Source organism: Musca domestica, unplaced genomic scaffold (genome assembly GCF_030504385.1).
Source record: "Musca domestica strain aabys unplaced genomic scaffold, Musca_domestica.polishedcontigs.V.1.1 58, whole genome shotgun sequence".
NCBI classification, from domain to species: Eukaryota; Metazoa; Arthropoda; class Insecta; order Diptera; family Muscidae; genus Musca; species Musca domestica.
This window is the reverse complement of record NW_026712360.1, coordinates 2566374-2588014: the sequence shown is the minus strand read 5'-3', so window position 1 is coordinate 2588014 and position 21641 is coordinate 2566374. Positions and strand designations below refer to the sequence as shown.

Here is a 21641-nt window from a genome sequence, read left to right as displayed (position 1 = left end):
AACTTACACCGCAACAGAAAGAAAATAGACTCAAAAGTGCCAAAGAGTTGCTTCGCTTGGCCGAAAGTGGGGGACTGCCGAATTTGGTTTCTCCGCTCTCCGATGAGAAAACATTCGTTGTCCAGCAGTTTGTAAACAAACAAAATGATCCGCTCATGTTTTCATGCCAAAGAGGTCAGGTCAGCTGAAAAAGTGCACCTTCGGTTGGCCACTAGAACTCAAGCGCCGGCCATGGTGATGGTGTGGGCCACCATAACAGCCGATGGTCACTCTCCGCTCGTATTAATCGACTGTGGTCGACAGAATAAATGCCGAATATTATAGCGAAAATATTCTGAAGGGTGTATACAAGGCATTTTGGCCGCAGACCTTGGACAATCCAACAGGACTCAGCACCATCGCACTCAGCACTCGCCACCAAAGAATGTGCACCTTCGCTTGGCCACCAGAACTCAAGCGCCGGCCATGGTGATGCTGTGAGCCGCCATAACAGCAGCCGATGGTCGCTCTCCGCTCGTATTAATCGACTGTGGTCGACAGAATAAATGCCGAATATTATTGCGAAAATATTCTGGAGGATGTATTAAAGCCTTGGCCATGCAAACATTTTGGCCGCAGTCCTAGGACATTCCACCAGGACTCAGCACCATCGCACTCAGCACGCCACCCAAGAAAATGCCGCCAAATGAGGTTCCTCGCTTCATTTCCAGCGCATAATTGCCACCAAAATCTCCGAATACCAATCCGTTGGACTATTGTGTCTGAAGTATTTTGGAAAGCAAGGTTGGCACTAAAAAATACCAAAGTGTGGATCACCTCAAGCAAGTGCTTCGCCGGGAATGGGCCAAAATACCGCAGAGCAACATTCGGGCAGCGTGTGACGGTTTAATTGGCCGTTTGAAGGCCATAATTCGTGCCAAAGGTGACCAATTCGAACAAATCTAAACTTATTCTAAAATTTGATGCTACTTCCGATATTTTTTGCTTTTATTCAATAAAATTTAAAAAAAAATGAAAAAATTATGACGTTTCACTTTGTTGCAGTTTTTTTATCTCACCCTGTAAATCCAGTGAAAATAATTAATTTTCAATGGAAAATCTACATTCTACAGTACTGCTGGATAAGGTTTCCCACAAAAAAAAATATCCTTAATTCTTTATCCCAACTGAAATACATTTTTCCAAAGAAAATCTTTAAATCCTCTAGGCTGGATTGAAGTTTTTTTTCCTCCCATTCACCTGGGATTAATTCAAACCATTTTGTATTCAAAACACTCACATCTATGACCTAACTCCTTGGTTTTATTTTTGTACCCATATCAATTCATCACATCACCAACTATCTTCGGTTAAGTGATAAAATGGGAGCAGCGGGTGTTTCTTCTTCTTCTTCTTTTTTCTCATTTTCAAATTATAATAAATATAATGCGTTAATAGAACGGTACAACTCTTGCTCTCTCACTCACCCTTTCTCTCTCGTCAGTTGTGTGTGTGTATGGCACGGATGTGTTAGACAACTTCCGCCAAACATGATGAATAACAGCAAATGCCGTTCCGGGAACCTTTTGAGTGACACAAAAAAGGCAAATGCACACCCATACACACACAGAGACATAGTCACAGAACTATCATCAGCATAGAAAATAACAAAAATAATAATAATAATAAATAAAAAAAGGAGTCCTCAGGATAAACAACTCTGGGTGCAACACCATTGACAAACAACTAGGCGGATAGGCAGGCATGCAGCCAGCCAGGCAATGAATGCCAGTCAACATCCATTTAATAATGCTCACACACAAACACACAAACATTAGTTGGCACACAGCCAACTAAAAAGGTATTACAAAATGTAATCGCGAAATGACATCATTTTATCCTTTTTACAGCCGGTCCGCGTCCCTTGCCCCTTAAATAAATAATGCCATGCTGATGTGCTGGCAAAGAACCGCCGTTTTTTTTTTTTTTTGCAATTCAACTATTTACCTGCTGGGATTAAAAATTCTAATAAAGTAAATGATGATGATGATAACAAAATAGATGAAAGGAAAAAACAACATCGCAACACAACATAAAATGATCACACCGGAGTGGTATTGAAGTTTTAGTGAGGATGAATTCAGGTGAAAAATGTTGTGAAAAATATGCTATGCGGAGCTCAATTTAGCTTGAATGAATTGGAATTTTTTATCGAATTCGATTTTTAAATGGGCTAAGTGGAAGATTTTCAGTAGAAGCAGGGCAGAAGAGACTATTTTGTGGCGAAAAAAAATATTTTCTACAGAAACCCAAATTTTAATACCCTGATCTTTTTCATATATATTTTTTAATAATTTTTTTCTAATTTTTAAAAACCCCCAATTCTGCTATGCTTAAATGGGAATTTTTTTTATTAAAAAACAACAAAAAAATTAATTTAAACAGGGAGGGAAGCAGGACGGAAGTGACGATTTTGTGTCGAAAAAAATATTTTCTACAGAAAACCGAATTTTAATACCCTGATCTTTTTCATATATATATTTTTTTATTTTTTTAATTATTTAAAAAAAAAAAAACCAATTCGGCTATGCTTAAATGAGAATTTTTTATTAAAAAACAACAAAAAATTATTATTGAATTTGTTTATTTTTTTTAATTTTTTAAACAGGGATGGATTAAAAGATTTTTTTTATATTTAAAAAAATAATATTTTTTTAATTTTTTTTTTTTTTTAATTAATTTTTTTTTAATTATTATAAACCTCTAATTCGGCTATACTTAAATGAAGATTTTTTGAATCGAGAACACAATATTTTCCATATTCTGTGGAAACACGGGCTGAATTGAAAATTTCCTATAGAAAACCAAATTCAACTGGGCTACATTTAAAATTTTCAACGAATTTAAGATTTTTTTAATTAAAAATAATAATATTTAATATTTTTTTTAACATTTTTATATTTAAGATTTCCAGTGAATTTAAGATATTTTCTACAATTTTTTTTTATTTTTTTATAATTTTTAACTTTTTAATATCTTTTAATTTTTTTAAATATTATTTTGTAATTTAAAAAAATTGTTTTAACTTTTTTAAATCCCCAATTCTGACGTGATTTAAAAAAGGGTTTTTATTTTTAATTTATTATTATTATTATTTTTTTTTTTGTTAATTTTTTTTTTAATTTTTTAATTTTTTAAGCCCCTAATTCGGCTATGCTTAAATGGAGATATTTTAATCGAGAAAAATATTTTCTATAGAAACCCTAATTCTTATACCCTGAGCTGTAATGGATATATTCTGTGGAAACACTTATTCAGCTGGACTGAATTAAAATTGTCCGAAATTAGCACTTATTCAGACCGGCTGAATTGAAAATTTCCTATAGAAAACCAAGTTTAGCTGGGCTATATTTAAAACTTTCAATGGATTAAAGATTTTTTTCTGCAAAGATTAAAAAAACTATTTTTTTTTTAATTTAAAAAAATTAATTTTAATTTTTTTTAAGCTCCCAATTCTGCAGAAATTAATATTTTAAAATTATTTATTTTAAGTTTTTAAATTTTAATTTTTTTTTATTTAAAAAATTGTTTTTTTAAACCCCTAATTCGGCTGTGCTTAAATGAAGATTTTTTGAATCAAGAAAAAATATTTTCTATAGAAACCCTAATTCTGATACCCTGAGCTGTAATGGAGATAATCTGGTAATTTTTTTTAACTTATTTTTTAATTTTTTTTAATTAAAAAAAAATTTTTTATGTCCCTAATTTTGCAGGAATTAAAAAAATTGTTTTTTTAATTTTTTTTTTTTTTCAATTTTTTTCACTTTTTTTAATTTCTACCCCTAATTTGGCCCTGAGCTGTAATGAAGATATTCTGTGGAAGCTCTTATTCAGTCTGGCTGAATTGAAAATGTCCTAGAAAAAATCAAATTCAGCTGGCCTACATTTAAAATTGTATGGATTCAAGTTGTTTTCTGCAGGGTCTTAAAAAAATGTAATTTTTTAATGTTTTTTTAATTTCTTTTTAAATTTTATTTAATTTTTTTAAATTTTTTAATTCTGCATGGATTAAAACATTTTTTTTAATTTGAAAAGAAAAAATATATTTTTTATTTGAATGGAGATGTTATTTATGGTTATGGTTATGGTTATGGTAGTGGTCAATACCAAACGAAATTTCAAGATTTTAGCGCTATCCGAAATTAGTACCTTTTTGGTACGTTTTGTACACTCTAAATGCTAAAATAGCATTTACGCATTTCTAGAAGGGCTTCTATAGCAAATTTTAACATTTCACCTTTATCTACTCAGCTGAAACCATATTGTACCACTATTTGGTACCATATTAAATTTTAAGATTTTAACTTATCCTACCGTTAAATTAGTACAAAAAGGTCTACCTGTTCACTCCGCACCAAGGTTTGGACTCTATCAAAATTTTAAGACTCATTCTTTTTTCTAAATACTCCACTGTGCGAATATTTCAAATTTGAAATATAAACCATCTCCCCTGGTTCCTCCCCTGGTGAGGAAGACAAACCTCACTACCTCTCTTTCCCACAAAATTTGACTATGCAAAAAAAAAATATATATATTTCTCAACAATGAAAATGAATCTGTTCGCGATTTCATTCACTTTGTCGTTGCTGAATTATGGCGGCAACGGAAATGAATGAAGTACTCGCTCTCTGCAACCAACAATTTTAGATGCTTCCCCTCTCAGAGGCGAAGTAAAGAGCTGTTTTGCACGAAATATATAAAAATTGTTACTGAAATATAACAATTGCCGAAATTAAATTGCATTCTGTTGTTATTAATAAAAATGCAATAACCCTGGTGGGCCGCAAAATGAAACATTTTGAAATGTAATATCTTTCATTCGAAATGGCATTATTTTTTTCATTTTGAAAATGAAAGCAAACACGCAAACATGCACACAAAAAATTTTGAATTTAATGAAATTATAACAAGTAAAATAGTAGTAAGTTAGTTAGCCTGGCCGAACTTCGAATACCCTCCACCATTTGAAAAAAATTTGGAAATTTTCAGAAAATATAAAATCCATTAAAAATTCTGTTAAAATCTTAAAAATACCGAATATAGTCGTTATATTGGGGTCTGTACGAAGACGTGGACCTGCCTAGGCAACTTTTTTGTCATAAGCCATTACAATATTCAAATACGAAATCTTGAAAAAACCCGATGAATAATGTAGCTAAAATCATCAAAATACCGAATATAGGGAGGTACTGATATTTAGGCGCCTATACGAAGACCTGGACCTGCATAGACAATTTTCTGTCACAGGGTGTAGTACCTATTAGAAACCTAAAATACGGAATTTAAAGTGACTCAGGTGAATAATGTCACTAAAATCATCAAAATATCGAATATGGGGGGTACTGTTGTACGGGGGCTATACGAAAACCTAGACCTGCATAGACAAATTTCTGTCACAGACTGTAGTATCTATTAGAAACTTCAAATACGAAACGATTTCGGTGAATAACGATTTCGGTGAATAATGTCGCTAAAATCATCAAAATACCGAATATAGGGAGGTACTGATATGTGGGGCCCATACGAAGACCTGGACCTACATGGACAATTTTCTGTCACAGACTGTACTACCTGTTAGGACCTTCAAATATGAAATTTCGAACAGTTTCGGTAAATATTGTACCTATAATCATCAAAAATTCCGAATATTGGGAGGTTCTGATATATGGAGTCTACACGAAGACCAACACCTGCAGAGACAATTTTTTGTCACAGCCTGTGGTACCTATTAGGAAATTAAAATACGAAATTTCAAATAATTTCGGTGAATATGGTACCTAAAATCACCAAAATATCGAATATTGGGAGGTACTGATAAATGGGGCCTATACGAAGACCTGGACCTGCATAGACAATTTTCTATCACAGGCTGTGGTACCTATTTAGAACTTCAATAATGTCGCTAAAATCATCAAAATACCGAATATTGGGAGGTACTGATATATGGGCCTATATCGACCTGCATAGACAATTTTCTATCACAGGCCGTGGTACCTACTTGGAACTTCAAATACGAAATTTCAAACAATGTCGGTGAATATTGTACCCAAAATCATCAAAATACCGAATATCGGGGAGGTACCGTTATATGGGGGCTATAATATATCGTGGACCTATGTAGGAATTATTCTTCCAGGGGGTAAAATTCTCAGAAAGAACTACTTTTGTGGATTCTTAGAAAATTTCATGAAAATTTGGCTACAATCAACAAAATACCGAATTTCGGGGAGGTACCGTTATATGGAGGCTATACGATATTGTGGACCTATATAGACAATACTCTTCCAGGGGGTAAAGTACTCAGAAGGAACTCCTTGTGTGGATTTTCAGACATTTTCATGGAAAGATTTCGCTACAATCATCAAAATACCGGATATAGGGAGGTACCGGGGGGATTCAGTTAAATAGGGCCTACACGATATCTTCGACTTTGACCTGCCTGCAGACAAAAGACTGCTAGGTTGGCCACCAGAATTCAAGCGCCGGCCATTGTGAGAGTGTGAAAAAAATCATGGAGGACCCCAGGACCATATTTTTTTCATTTGAAAAAATTCGTAAAATAACCTCCCAGCTCCAAGTTTTTTTCTACAGGAAACTATTTGTCGGAACACCCCAGCTCAAATTTTTTTCGGTAAAAAACAATTTGTTGAGGTCCATTTTATTTTTCCATTGAAAAAAAAAGTTTTTTTTTCGATTCGCAAAAATTTTTTTCTATGAAAAAAGATCGCGGCAGGACCCCAGGTCCACATTTTTTTCTACAGAAAAAATTCGATGCACCCCAGGTCCAAAATTTTTGTTTAGAAGAAAATTTGTCGTTGCACCCCAGATCCATATTTATTTCTTTAGAAAATATTGGTTGCAGGATCCCAGGCTGAAGTTTTTTCTATAAGAACAAATTCGAGAAGGAACCCAGGTCCACATTTTTTTCTATATAAAAAATTCGTGAAGCAAACCAGGTCCATGTTTTTATGGATGAAAAAAAATTCGTCACAAGATATCAGGTCCAAGTTTTTTTCTTTAGAAAAAAATTCGTCGCGGTTTTTTAATAAAAAAAACGGAGGACCATGGTCCAAGTTTTTTCTAAAGAAAACAGTTCATGAAATCTAAACTTATTCCAAAATTTGATCCTAAAAAAAAAAAAAATAATATTAAAAAAATGTAAAAATTATGGTGTTTGTCTTTGTTGCAGATTTTTTATCACACCCTGTATATATACACTAATATAACCTCCATACTGTGTCTGGTGGAGGTTACAAAAATTGTCTTTTTTGGGGATTTTCTTGGAAATTTTTCAATGCAGCCTGACTGAATAAGGCTTTTCGCCGGAACTAGGTCTTCGTTCTAAAATTTTCAATTCATCCTGGCTAAATCGGAATTTCCATAGAAAGAACTTCAAATCTATGTTGCCCCATAATTAATGTAACTCAATAGCTTTTCCGGCTCTCCGTTCACAGCTCAACATTTATGAATCGTTTAAGCTGTTTGCCCTCTCTGATGGCATATTGACATTCAACTTTCACCCCTTCCGCCACCACCTCCCCCGCACAAGGATCACAAGTGCTTTAGCGCCAGGGAAAACAAAGAGTGGAACAACTCCGGCAATGGCTAATGAATGGCTATCAAATAGAATGCTGTGGTTGAATGCATGAATGAATGAATGTCTGGCTGACTGACTGACTGATTGGCAGACTGACTGACTGACAGACGGATTGGCTTTCTGTTGACATGACTACAAGCCTGAATGTAAGCGGCTTAAAACGGTAAGAAGCAAACTGTAACTAAACTCTGCTAACTGGCCAGAAAAAGGCGGAAGTCTCATTTCCCACCCAAATCATAATGATGCAGCAGCAGCTGTCTCAGTCAACACGGTCGGCCACCAAAGAGCACACAAAGAATGAAGGAGAAGAAAGCGAAATGCTAATAGCAGAGGGTGTAAAATGGCGAATACGAAAGAGCCCTTACGAAAAAGAGCGGGCACACATGGAAATGCTAAAACAATGCCAAACAAAACAAATTTGTGGAAAATGAAAACAGAAAACAAATTCTGTCAAGCGTTTAAGGGCGGGGGAGGAGGTCTGGGGAAAACCTGGGCTAGAAATGCGTTAAACGCGGCAAACTACCAATTGAACGAAAAATGACAAAACGTCCGTTGTTTTCTTGATTTGCTATTGCCATTTTGTATGGAGAGCCAATGGAACCGATAAAACTTGGAATTTCTAGGTTTTCATGGGTCCCACACATCCACAGACAATCACACATATGTAATTATCACCACCATTCGTGGTGAGCAAAAACATTGGAGCTTCTTTGCCAATTTAGTTTCGAAGAGACTTTAAAAGCATTTAAACCTATGGCTAGCTAATTACGGATCGAAAAAACTAGACAAATAATTGAGAAAAAAAAAACAGAAAATTTAGCAAAAAAACCTCCTGTATTCCAAGGAGGCACACACACAGGTGCTGCCTTATTTTGACTTAAATATTAACGAAGAAGAAGAAGAAAAATATATACTTCAAAAATAGTGTTTTGAATTCAATGTGCAAATAATAATGGTGTTACGAAAATCACGATTAACGAATTAATTAAAAACAAAAAAAAAAGTCTGAAAAAAAATTTCTAAAGAAAAAATTAATAAAAAATTATCACCTACTCTCACTGCCAAACAAACAAAAAAAGGATATAAAGTTAAAAATTACAAAGGTGGGCTTTTTTATAAAAAATAGATTTAAAATAAAAATCACCAATTATGTAATGCAAAAATTACAAATATCTGACAAGAAAAATGCACGCATAAAATAATGGCTGAGAAAAACAATTTCTTTGGGTGTGGTCTACTCTTGCAATGAGAGAAGAAAACGATGTGAGCTAAATGGAAAAAAGAAAATTAAAATAATTATTTTTTTAAAACAGATTTTAATGGGAATTTTTATATATAAATCTATTTTATATTTTGTATTTCAAAATGCGAAAATAATTTAATCCCCGTTTTAAAAATGCTGATCTAACCCTCCTTTCGAAGAAATTTCGCTCTGAGAGAAATGTTCCCCCAAATAATGAGAGTAGTTAGTTACTTTTCCCCATGTCTCTTAGCGGCAAATTTTTTGAGAGGCAAAATATGTTGAAGTTAAAAAAATATGATTTTGTTATTGTTATAACTTTATTAATTTAAATTTAATATTTGTTATAGTTATTAATATTATTACTTTTATTTATTTTATTTATTTATTATCATTATTGGGGTTATTATACTTACTGTCATTACTATTACTTTTTATTGTGGGTTTTTTTATAATTTTATAATTATTATTATTATTATTATTATTATTATTATTATTATTATTATTATTATTATTATTATTATTATTATTATTATTATTATTATTATTATTATTATTATTATTATTATTATTATTATTATTATTATTATTATTATTATTATTATTATTATTATTATTATTATTATTATTATTATTATTATTATTATTATTATTATTATTATTATTATTATTATTATTATTATTATTATTATTATTATTATTATTATTATATTATTATTGTTATTATTATTATTCCCAAGGACAGAAATATGGATATGTTTAAGACATTCTTCCAAAGGACCTTCGAACTTGAAGTTTGTTTAGGAAACTGCTTCAAAGAAGGCCTGGCCAAAGATATAGGACCATTACAAAAAATATTGTTACAGAATTCCTTACCGCAGAATATGTCTTCATTTGATCTCCTGACCAAAAGAGTGGATTATTTAGGAAATATTTGTAGAACCAAAGATATTCGATTTTCTATAAATTTTGTTTCCAAAGATATCCTGACAAACGACATTTTTTCTCAAAATAAATTGCAAGACTTTCCGACCAAAAATCGTGTATTTCTTCGGGAATTTGTTTTATAAACATGCTGCCAAGAAAGCATGACAAACGCTCCTCATTAATAAAGATAGTCGATTTTTAGGACATTTTTTCAAGGTCGAGATTTTGTTCAAATCTGCCTGGCCAAAGATCATGGAATTTCTCCTGTCCAAAATAGTGGATTATCAAGGAAATATTTTTAGAACCAAAGATATTGGATTTTTTTTTGGTCGGTGATATATTCTGACAACGAACATTTTTCTCTTAAAGTATGTAAGACCTTCCGACTAAAAACATTGCATTTCTTCAGAAATTTGTTTCGAAAACCTGCTGACAAAAAAATATGACACACCCTCCTGAAAAAAAAAATTTAAAAATATCTCAAACAAAATCGTGATTTTGTTTATTTATGTCCAAAAATCGTGATTTATTCGGAACAATTTTTAAGGAACACCAGACCAAATATCCAGTTTATTTTTAAGAACACCTTTTTGAGTAACTATCGAAAATTAATTTAATTTTTTTTAAAGAACTTCCTGAGCTATGATCGTTGATTTTTCAAAATCCGAAAAATCACGAATTTTTTAACAAATTTTTTCGAGGTCCGCCTGACCAAAAATTACGATTTTTTTTATAGAAAAAATGTTAAGGACCTCCTGACTATTAAATTTGAATTTATTTAAGAACAATATCTTCAGGGAACTCTTGTCCTAGGATATTGTATTTCTACGGAATTTTGTTCTCGAAGACCTCGTGATCGACCTCTTGACCAAAAATTTTATCAAGAACCTTAATTAATCTTTTTACAAAGACCTCGTGACTAAAACCTGTAAATTTTTGAGTTTTTGAGAAAATAGTTTTAAAGGACCTCCTAACCAAAAACTTTGGAACACCTGACAAAAAACTAAGAATGAATTTTTTTGGACCTCCTGAAAAATTTTTGATGGAGAACTCCTTGTCAAAGATTAATGTTGTTTTCAAGAATATTTCCGCAAGGACCCCCGATCGTGGAATTTTTAAGGTCATTTTTTCGTGTTTTTTTTTTTGAGGAAAATATTTTAAAATTCCTCTTGATCCAAACACATGAAATTTTATAGGAATTTTTGGAAACCTTCTGACCAAAGATCGTATATTTGTTTAGGAAATATTTTGAAGGATCTCCAAACCACAAATGTTGGATTTGTTTAGGAAAATTTGTCCAAGCATCTCCTGACAAAGAATGGTGCATTTTTTAAAATTTTTTTTAAAAAGTCGTAAATTATTTAAGGAATTACTTTTTGAAAGGAACTCCCGACCGAATGTCGTTGGGGTTTTCAAAGTTTTTTTTTTTTCAAAAACCTCATAACCAAAAATCTTGGATTTTTAGAGATTTTTTTTCAGATTGTGGAAATGTTTAAGGAACATTCTGACAAAAAAATCAAGTAAAACTTCGTGGTTTGGACATTGGATTTTTTATGGTTATTTTTGGGAACTACATACCAAAGTATGTTTTTATTATTTTTTAGAAGATTATTTTTCAATTGCTTCCTGACAAACTATCGAGTATTTTTTTAAAGAAAATTCACTGGCTTTAAATGTTTCCCTTTCCCTTTCATCCCAAACAGGATATAGTTTAAATCCTTCATCCCATTTTCTCTTGCGACTTATAATTTGTATATTTCTATTTCTCCCCACAGTTTTTTTGGCATACATCCAATTAGCAAAAGCTTATTTTATTTTCGCTACGCTTGTCATCTTCTCAGATTATCCGCTTGTTAACAAAGCTAAGAAGATTGGCTTTAACAATGATTTGCCACAAAAAAAAAATTTAAATTTTTATTTCCAAGGAAAATTGTTGAATTTACATTTTTATCTTCAATTAAAGCAAATCTATGGAATTTCCCGGGATAAGTCAATAAACTAAAGATGCTTAGGGAGATTTCTACTTCTTTCTTCCCTCAAAAAAAAAAAAAAAAATGATAAGAGTAAATATTTGAGGCAAACATTTAAATATTAAATCCCTTGTTTATCCTAGCCAAAGACCAATCAAACACCTCCGAAACCGAAAAATTCGGTTTCCACGGGTCGGTTATATGCTTGGCTAAAAAAACAAGCAATTGGGGCAAAGGAGCCAAATAAAAGGGAAAGGCCTTTGGAACACTTCGGAAAAAATTTCTATTTTCTTTGGAAAAATGTTCAATTCTCACTCCCCCCCCCCCCCCCCCCCCCCTTCTCCTATCCTCTTCTCTCTACAAGTATGCCACTAAACATGCCTGCCTTAAAGAGAAAATGCTTAAAGCTCAACAAAAAACAATTGGAAAAAGAACCTCAAGTTATGAAAACCACCTCGACTTTTATTGAATTTTTAATGACCCACTTTTGGCCAATGTGTTTTGTTTCATTTGTTTTGTTGTTGTTGTTATTCTTCTTCTTCTTATTTTTTATTGTCTATGTCTTTGGCTTGGCTTTGGGGATTTGTCTTCTTTCTTTTTTGTTTAACATTTGTGTTGCCTTTTCAATTGTTTTACTCTCTGTTTTGGTTTTGTGGTGGCTGTGGTGTTATGAAGCCCATTATCGGTTTGCACTAATTTTGAAGCCAACAGCAAAATTGAAGGGACCACCTTCCTTTCCCTTCCTTTCAGGGGGGAAATAAATCCCAAAAACCCCACACACACACCAACACAATGATTACTCAAAACAAAAGACCCTCAACAGGGAGACAATTGTAAACAAAAAAAAAAAACAAAAGATGCAAAAATAATCAAGGAGACAGACAGCAAAAAGAAAAAAACAAAAGCCAACAAGGCATGGGGAGACGGAATCAACAAAAAAATGGTAGAAAAATAAAAAAGAAAGCGTAACAGGCGGTTGGTTTTGTTTTCCACCTAAACAAATAAAGGCAAGGAAAACGAACAACTGGGAGCCGTAATCATCGACTATACACTCGATGAATTCCCTCTCTTTGTTTAGCCCACTCTCCTAAATTGCCTTTTTTGTGTTTGTATTGTAACCAGAGATGGGGAGATCGACAATAGAGAAAAGCTATTCTATGTGGCTCGTTCAGTGAGGAGATCTTTATAGGACTGTAGGTGAGAAAAAATATCTTCTATAAGTAATGAGTGTTTGTGTGAGAGAGAGAAAAAAGAGAAATAATGAATGATATCATTCAAAGAAAAGATCTTATAGAGTAAACAATCCCTCTGTGTCTTTTTATAGAGAGAATGATAAACAAACAAGTAAAATAGTATCAGACGACAGATGTATTCCCCCAACCTTGACTTATGATTATTCAACTATTGACTGATATAAATATTACAACGTGACAGATGTGGACTATATCGCAAATTTTTGGAAAATGTGCGCAAATATACATGAGGTAACAGATATAGCGGACCGAAGGTTCATATACTTCATCTAATACAGATGTGCCAACTTTGAAGGTAATCGAACGTTTATATATAATTTTATGCGAGATCATAAATTCCGATAAATTACATATTCATATCAGATTTCCGGTTAAGAGAAATATTTAGGTATAGAAAGCTGTAAAAATTGCCGAAATATTTCGCAGGTTAAGACAGATCTTGTGTATCATCTTCACAACAGATCTTGTGTTAGCAAAAATATATTTGGATGTGTGAAATTTGTGGAGATGGATGGATGGATTTGGATGCTTATTTCACTTTCCTACAGCGTTCTGTTTTTCAAAATCTTGAACTCTATTTGGGGGGATACCAGAAGAAATAATCCTATCTCTACCATCTTTATAATAGATCTTGCGTTGAAATATTGAGATGTGCCCAGTCTGACTGGCATTGGATATTAATTTCATGTTTATGAGCTTCGTGGGTATTCAAAATTTTGACCATTTGTGTATATATATATATCTCATCTTCACACAAGACATTGAGCAAATAAAAATATTATGATGTGTGTTATTTGAAGAGAATCGAATGCTTATTTTGGATTTTATAATTGGTTTGGTTATTTAAAACTTTGACCCTTTGTGGGGGAGGTACCAAAAGGAATGGTCCGATCTCTACCATCTTTATAACAGATCTTGGGTTAATGAAAATATTGAGACGTGTCAAGTCTGAATGGAATCGGATGTTAATTTCACGTTTTATGAGCTTCATGGATATTTAAAATTTGGACCCTTTGTGGGGGAAGTTCCAGAGGGGGAAGTTCAAGGCATATGGCTGAGGGTATAAAAATATACAGAGAGTAGCCCATTTCTTGGTTTACCACTACAAGAGAGAGAGAGGGAGAGAGAGAGAGAGAGAGAATGATAAAAAACATCTTTCTTTTAACATATAAAAACAATCTGCAGAAAAGAGAGCTTCTTGAGGTCTCATGTACCAAGATTTGTAAAGTTAGAGAATATATTCCCCATGTCTTCCATGGAGCAGACTTTCTTGTGGCCTTCTGTGGGTAGCAATCATTTTCTACATAAAGTCTATATTTCAGTTAGGACACCTTGTCTGGGGTTTCTAGAAGAAAGTGCATGTCTTTGATACCTTCTTCAGGTCTTCTATGGTCAGAAGTTCTTTCCTTGCCCTCTCTCTCTCTCTCTCTCTCTTTTCAACAGAGAGAACCCTTGTTTATTTTTCTTTAGAGAAAAGATGGTTTTTTGATCTTTGGTAGATAGAAGGCATCATTTGCCACTTCTATCAACCTTCTTTAAGCCTTTTATATAAACACATCATTGTAGCTATAGAAGAATTTAAGAAGTATTCTTATTATCTGACTATAAAGTCTTATTATCTGACAGAAGAAATTTTAAAGATGTGCTGCCGTCCATAGGCCCTTATTGGCACTTTCCACTGAAAGATGGTCTTTATAGTTAAAAGACTTCAGCTATGAAGTCTTCTCTAGGTGCAATGTCGTTTTTTTTAGCAAGAATGTCTTCCAGAGAGAAAAAGAGAGAGTTTTTTTATTCGGGCCTTAAATAGGTCGACCTTTTGGTTTCTATTTTATCGCATATCTCTTCTACTGAGAAAAAAGGAGAGTAGAGTTTTATTCCATACAAATAATCTGTATTTTTTTTTTTTCTGAATAAAACGCCTTTTCTATATATGGATATTTCATATCCATGTCTTTAGTAGGTAAAACTAAGCGATCGTCTAGAGATATATTTCATTTTATGCATGCTTAAAATGAAATATATCTCTAGACGATCGCTTAGTTTTACCTACTAAAGACATGGATATGAAATATCCATATATAGAAAAGGCGTTTTATTCAGAAAAAAAAAATACAGATTATTTGTATGGAATAAAACTCTACTCTCCTTTTTTCTCAGTAGAAGAGATATGCGATAAAATAGAAACCAAAAGGTCGACCTATTTAAGGCCCGAATAAAAAACTCTCTCTTTTTCTCTCTGGAAGACATTCTTGCTAAAAAAAACGACATTGCACCTAGAGAAGACTTCATAGCTGAAGTCTTTTAACTATAAAGACCATCTTTCAGTGGAAAGTGCCAATAAGGGCCTATGGACGGCAGCACATCTTTAAAATTTCTTCTGTCAGATAATAAGACTTTATAGTCAGATAATAAGAATACTTCTTAAATTCTTCTATAGCTACAATGATGTGTTTATATAAAAGGCTTAAAGAAGGTTGATAGAAGTGGCAAATGATGCCTTCTATCTACCAAAGATCAAAAAACCATCTTCCCAAGGCCTTTCTCTTATTTTTATATAAAGAAAATACCTTGATTATGACTTTCCACCACAAGGAATTCATTCATTCCCCTTTCCATCTCTGTTTCTAACTAATATACACTCTCTCTCTCTCCCTCTTTGCCTTTCGTCTCGATAACTTATACGGTTTCCCACCATGTGAGTGAGGAGATTATAAATTCTCTTACACATATTAACAACAACAAAAAATATGAGCACCCATTTAGGAGGTCATTCTCCCCAGCCACAGAGCAAATACAAGAAGAAGAAAAAAAAACAACAACGACAAGGCTAAACACCAGAGAGTGGGTTAGGGTTATAACACGGCCATTGTTTGGCAACAATTTTTGTTGCTACTTTTTTTTTTGGATCTAAACGAAAATTGTCGGCCAAATTAGAAACAATTGATTGTTGGTAAATAAAATTAATAGCACCTTGCTCTGGGTGAGCCTCATTGGTTTGTGTGGGCAGAGAGAGAGAAAGTGCGTGTGTGAATGAGTGAGGGGTAAATGTTTACCTTCAAATTGTTGCATGTTCAAACAAAGAGCAAAAAAGCAACAGTGATTTTTCTTTGAGGTGGGGGACTTTATTGTCGTCATGAGGGTGGTGGGTGTGGGTGGGTGTGCGAGAGAGTTAGAGCAACATGGGTACGTATTTAAGGTGAATGAATGCCTGTGTATGTATATATATATGTGTGAATGCATGGTCCATGGTGCGTATGAAAAAATAAATTAATGTTGTTATGTTGGTCTATGGTGCGTTTGATAGCAGTTTGTTCTTTTTTGTTTCTCCTCCTTCAGTCTCTGAATGAAACACCAAATGATAAATAGATTTTGTCTAAAATTAAATGCAAAGACATTTGATATTCAAACGACCGCTTGGAGTTCAAGGTAAAATTGAAAATGAATTCTAACTGAATCGTTTGTTTTGTTTTTGTTTCTCTTTTTTTCCATGGCTTAATTGATTAATGAATATGCAATGAGTTTGCAGACCAGACACAGTTTTTATTTTTGTGTTTTTATCCAGCGTGGGTGTGGTTAATTGATAAATGAATCAGAAAATTTGTGCGTTTCAAGGTCAGACAGAGATATTTGTCGATGCCGTAATATTAGCAAGGATTTTGTGCATGAAATTGGGTTATTGTTTTAATATAGAAAATTAGGGAAGCAATTTTAAGATTTAAACATGTATCAGTAATAGTATCAGTCGGTTTTGCTGACAGATGAGTTTGAATAATCACTACTCAAGGCTGGGGAACTGAAGGGGAAGGGTCAAACTGAAGACCCTTCCTTATGGGGGAACTTCCGAAGCTGTTGGCCAATATTGACCACCTCGCATCTGATCTAAGAAAATAATACAACGTGTCAGATTTGGACTATATCGACTACTTCCTACACTTTATATGAGATATGTGCAAATTTTTGGAAAATGTGGAAATATGCGTGAGGTGGTGCCAGATATAGCGGAACGAAGTATTTTATTTTAATACTTCATCTAATACAGGTAAAAATATTGGTATGGGCAAAATTTGAAGAAAATCGGAAACATTTGCATCCGAATTCATAAATTCCGATAAATTACATATTCATATCGGATTTATGGTTAAGATACATATTTAGATATAACAAGTTGTAAAGAATCGCCGAATTATTTCGTAAAGTTATGACAGCTATAAGTATTGGAAATTGTGACCCTTTGTGGTGAGGAGCAGATCTTGCATTAGCATAAGTATACAGGGTGAGATAAAAAACTGCAACAAAGTCAAAGGCCATAAATTTTACATTTTTTTTTTTAATTTGCTCTGGAAATAAAGCGAGGAACCTCATTTTGTAACCATTCTGTTGGAATGCCCAAGATCTGCGGAAATGTTTGCGTGCCCAGGCTTTAATACACCCTCCAGAATATTTTCGCGATAATATTCGGCATTTATTCTGATGCCATGGTCGATTAATACAAGCGGAGAGCGATCATCGGCTGTAATGGCGGCCCACACCATTACCATGGCCGGTGCTTGAGTTCTGGTGGCCAACCGAAGGTCGATAGCCCTTAGAATATGTTGTGAGAAAATCCACGTTTTCATCTTTAATGGTCCCTTGAAAGTGTACGAAGGGGAGAAAAGAACACAACAGCATCATTTGGGTATAGATTCAATTCTAAAGATATCCTTATAGACTACCTTTTGAAAGCTCCAAACCACATGTTAAAGCTTCGATTGTCTTTAGAAAATATTCTTAAAACTCCTCGATTTATAGCTTCGATGGCCGTTTAAAAAAAATGTTTCTTAAAACCCATGTTTTAGAGCTCCCGTGGCGCCATTAGTCTATAACTAATCGAGGAAATTAATTTTGGATATTCCAGACGTCCAAAGACCAAATTCTGGATAAAGAGACCTAGAATCGAAATTACAACCTAACGAAGCGGTCGTGTTTCCTTTCTCATTTTACATTGCTCCACTCGAGCCGAATAGAGAATAGAATTGACAATCGAAGAGAGAGAGAGAGATTAGATACCGTTCTCATTACTAACATTGGTCTGGTCCTTCGAGCCGGATGTAGAATATAATTGAAAACCGAAAAGTGAAGTTGGATCCTTTTCTAATTGACATTGGTCTTTTATATCCGGCTCGAAGGACCAGAGCAATGTTATTAATAATTAAAACGGAATCCAATCTCCCTCTTCGGTTGTTAATTCTATTCTAGATCCTGCCCCGAAGGATCAAAGTAGAAAGTGACAAAGAAGCACGACCACTACGTTAGGGTGTAATTTCAATTCTAGTTTTTATTTAAAAAATATGTTCTTTAAGTACTACTGAAACTTATATAACTTAACATAAACGTAGCCACAAAATTATTCTTATCTATTCTTATATTGAATGGAGAACATTGCAGACGGCTGCTTGTCATTTCATTCAAGTGGTCTTGTACATCTACTGAGAGCAGCCTCAACCAACAACAGCAACCTTTTTTACCACACACAACCTTTGTATCTCACAATCTTTTTTATCTCTCTCTTGTCCGTCTTAGCACACAAGATCACCGAATTGTTCACATGCGATATTTTATGGCGGCAGGGAAATATGTAATTTTAGAATATTTATTGTTTATTGCAAGATTTTCCCAGGGCCTCAACCGGACTCAAAAGTATGTAAAAATTATTTTTTACACTTAAATTATTCCCATTGCTGTTTTTTTTTCATTCCACTTTTTAAATTCTCTTCAAGAGTTTTCTCTCCGCCCCCAAATACTCTCGGTGGCAACGCCTGCTCATTAGGATCTCAATGTCTTCCCATTAAATTGTAGACATGCACTCACGCACTCACATAATTAATATTTAATCAAAGTCATGGCGTGTTTTTTATATTTGAATTTCTACAAATGCTGTTGTAAATACATACAAACACATGTATGTGCTTGTATGAACACGCTCACGCTTGTCCTTGACATGAATGTATTCCATTTCAAATGAATGTCAAAGAGATTTTTGTGCTTTGTCACCTTCAAAATAAATGTTCATGCAACGATTTGAATTCAAAAAAAAGAAAAAATGTTGAGAATTGTAAATGTTGCAGACAGCAGCAGCAGCAGAACTTAGCACAGCCTTCCTTTGGACTCAGCACTTGACTTGACACACTTAGCCGAAAACAAAACGACGACAGAAACAGAATTACAAAACAATGTTTTAACGCCCGTCTGCCTTTGACCAAACCAAACAAAAACGAAGCACAACCAAAAGGTCAGTGAAATTAAAAGCCAAATGGACAGGCAGACAGACAGACAAGCAGCGCCAAATAGCCGCTTTTGAGCCCCACTAAATCTACGACGTCATTGATAGGCAATTGTGAAATTATTTGGAAATTTGCTTTCAACGCCAAAATCGCCATCACCAAACACCAGTCAAACTGGGCAAATGACAATCGTCTAACATATGTCATGCTCGTCGCCATTCATGTCTATTCATGCTTGTTAATGGAATTAAATGTAAAAACTGGCCAATATCAAAAAACCAAAAACAAAAAAAAATACAAATTTCAATGGTAAATTCAAGGATATAACACGAACGCACAAATGCAAAGAAACAAAGGATAAGAGAGTAATATAAAAATACTATATATCTCGAGGAATAAATAAGCAAAAAATTATACAAATAAATAATAGAAACATACAGGGTGAGATAAAAAATCTGCAACAAATTCACACGCCATTATTTTTACTTTTTTTTTTTTAAATTTTATTGAATTGGAGCAAAAAATGTCGGAAATATCTCCAACTTTTAGAATAAGTTTAGATTTCTTCGAACTGGTCACCTTTGGCACGAATTATGGCCTTCGAACGGCCAATGAAACCGTCACAGGCTGGCCGAATGATGCTCTGCGGTATTTTGGCCCATTTTCGGCGAAGCGCTTGCTTAAAGTGATCGAAATGTTGATTTTTTTAGGACCTTGCTTTCCAAAATACTCCAGACAAAATAGTCCAACGGATTGGTATCCGGAAATTTTGGTGGCCATTGTGCACTGGAAATGAAGCGAGAAACCTCATTTTGTAACCATTCTTGGGTGGCGGTGGCGTGCTGAGTGCGATGGTGCTGAGTCCTCTTGGAATGTCCAAGCTCTGCTGCCAAAATGTTTGCGTGTCCAAGTCTTTGATACACCCTCGAAAGTATTTTCGCCATAATATTCGGCATTTATTCTGACGCCACGATCGATTAATACGTGCGGGGAACGACCATCGGCTGATATGGCAGCCCACACCCTCAACATGGCCTGCGCTTGAGTTCTGGTGGCCAACCGAAGGTGCAAATTTTCGACTGACCTGACCTCTTTGGCAAGTAAACACGAGCGGATTATTTTGTTTGTTACAAACTGCTAGACAGCGAAGGTTTTCTCATCGTCGGAGAAAACCAAATTCGACAGTTCACCACTATCGGCCAAACGAACCAACTCTTTAGCTCTTTTGAGTCTATTTTCTTTCTGTTGCGCTGTAAGTTCTTGCACTTTTTGGAATTTCAATGGCTTTACCCCAAGCTTATTTTTCAAATATTTGCCGAATGGAATATTGCGATATATTGTTCAGCTCACGAGCCATTTTTCGGCCACTGTGACGCGGATTTCGATCAAGTCGCTCCATTACTTTACGAACCATTTCTGTTGATTTGCTGTTTCGGTTTTCTTATGTCCACTTCCTTGACGTCGGGCTACGCTACCAGTATCACGGTACGAGATACAAAAGATTTATTCCCATTTAAATGCTGGAGTGCTCTAACGATAGCCACTTGTGGTTTTCCAGCCAAATATAAAGAAATCACGCTTGAATTCCATCACGAATAACTTTTTTCCTGGAAAATTCTCACCAAAATGCTTTTGTACCCTTGTAAACAATATAATGAGCTGTCACTGGAATATTTTTTCCGGCTGTCGAACGAGTGGCTTAGAAATGACAGCAGTCTGAATTTGGTTACAGTGTTGTAGACAGATTCAGCACCTGTCTTCAAATCTGTGATACTTACGATGGTAGTACATTAAGCGAACATCATCTTAGAGCACGGCATCGTTGTATAGTTTTAGTAGAGCTGCGGGTGGCCGATGCCTCCGTCTTTATATGTTGGGGAGTTCCTCTTGGTATTCCAAAAAAAATTTATATTTTGTACGTCTTGCATTCTTTCTAGGAAATTAAGCGCATTCCCCATCATCTATCCGGCTTATAGTTGGGCGGTCGTCTGAAAATTCCATTGTCATCATTTGTTTGGCCTTATTCCTAAACACGGTGCCAAGATCCTTCTTTGCCATATCCTTATTCTTTCCATTTGAGCCGAAGATATACCATCCTAAACTAAAAACAATTATATTTTTACTGAGTTGCGTTTTAGGCAACCTCACAGTCTACGGCAAATCTGTGATACTCACGATGGTAGTACATTAACCTATCATCGTCGTAGAGCACTGTTTCGTCGCTTAGTTTTAAGTTTTGATTAGTTCTGATTAGTTCCTCTTGATAGTTCAGGGGTTATTTCAAACCTTGGCTTTTTTCTAGGAAATTAAGCGCATTCCTTATTAAGACGACATCTATCCAGCTGATACGTATAG

At 34.2% G+C, this 21641-nt stretch overlaps 1 protein-coding gene across 4 annotated transcripts in view; it reads left to right on the top strand.

The window, feature by feature from the left end:
- Positions 1–8426: 8426 nt before the first annotated feature.
- The window catches only part of LOC131805592 (prominin-1-A-like), a 43992-nt gene continuing 30777 nt past the window's right edge, over positions 8427–21641 (top strand). For 2 of the 4 annotated variants that reach the window (XM_059128924.1, XM_059128926.1), the window contains exon 1: positions 8429–8739. The gene's annotated coding sequence lies outside the window, so the exon portion shown is untranslated. Of the gene's footprint in view, positions 8740–21641 lie in introns of all 4 variants that reach the window. The other 2 variants (XM_059128925.1, XM_059128923.1) reach the window with 2 other exon arrangements.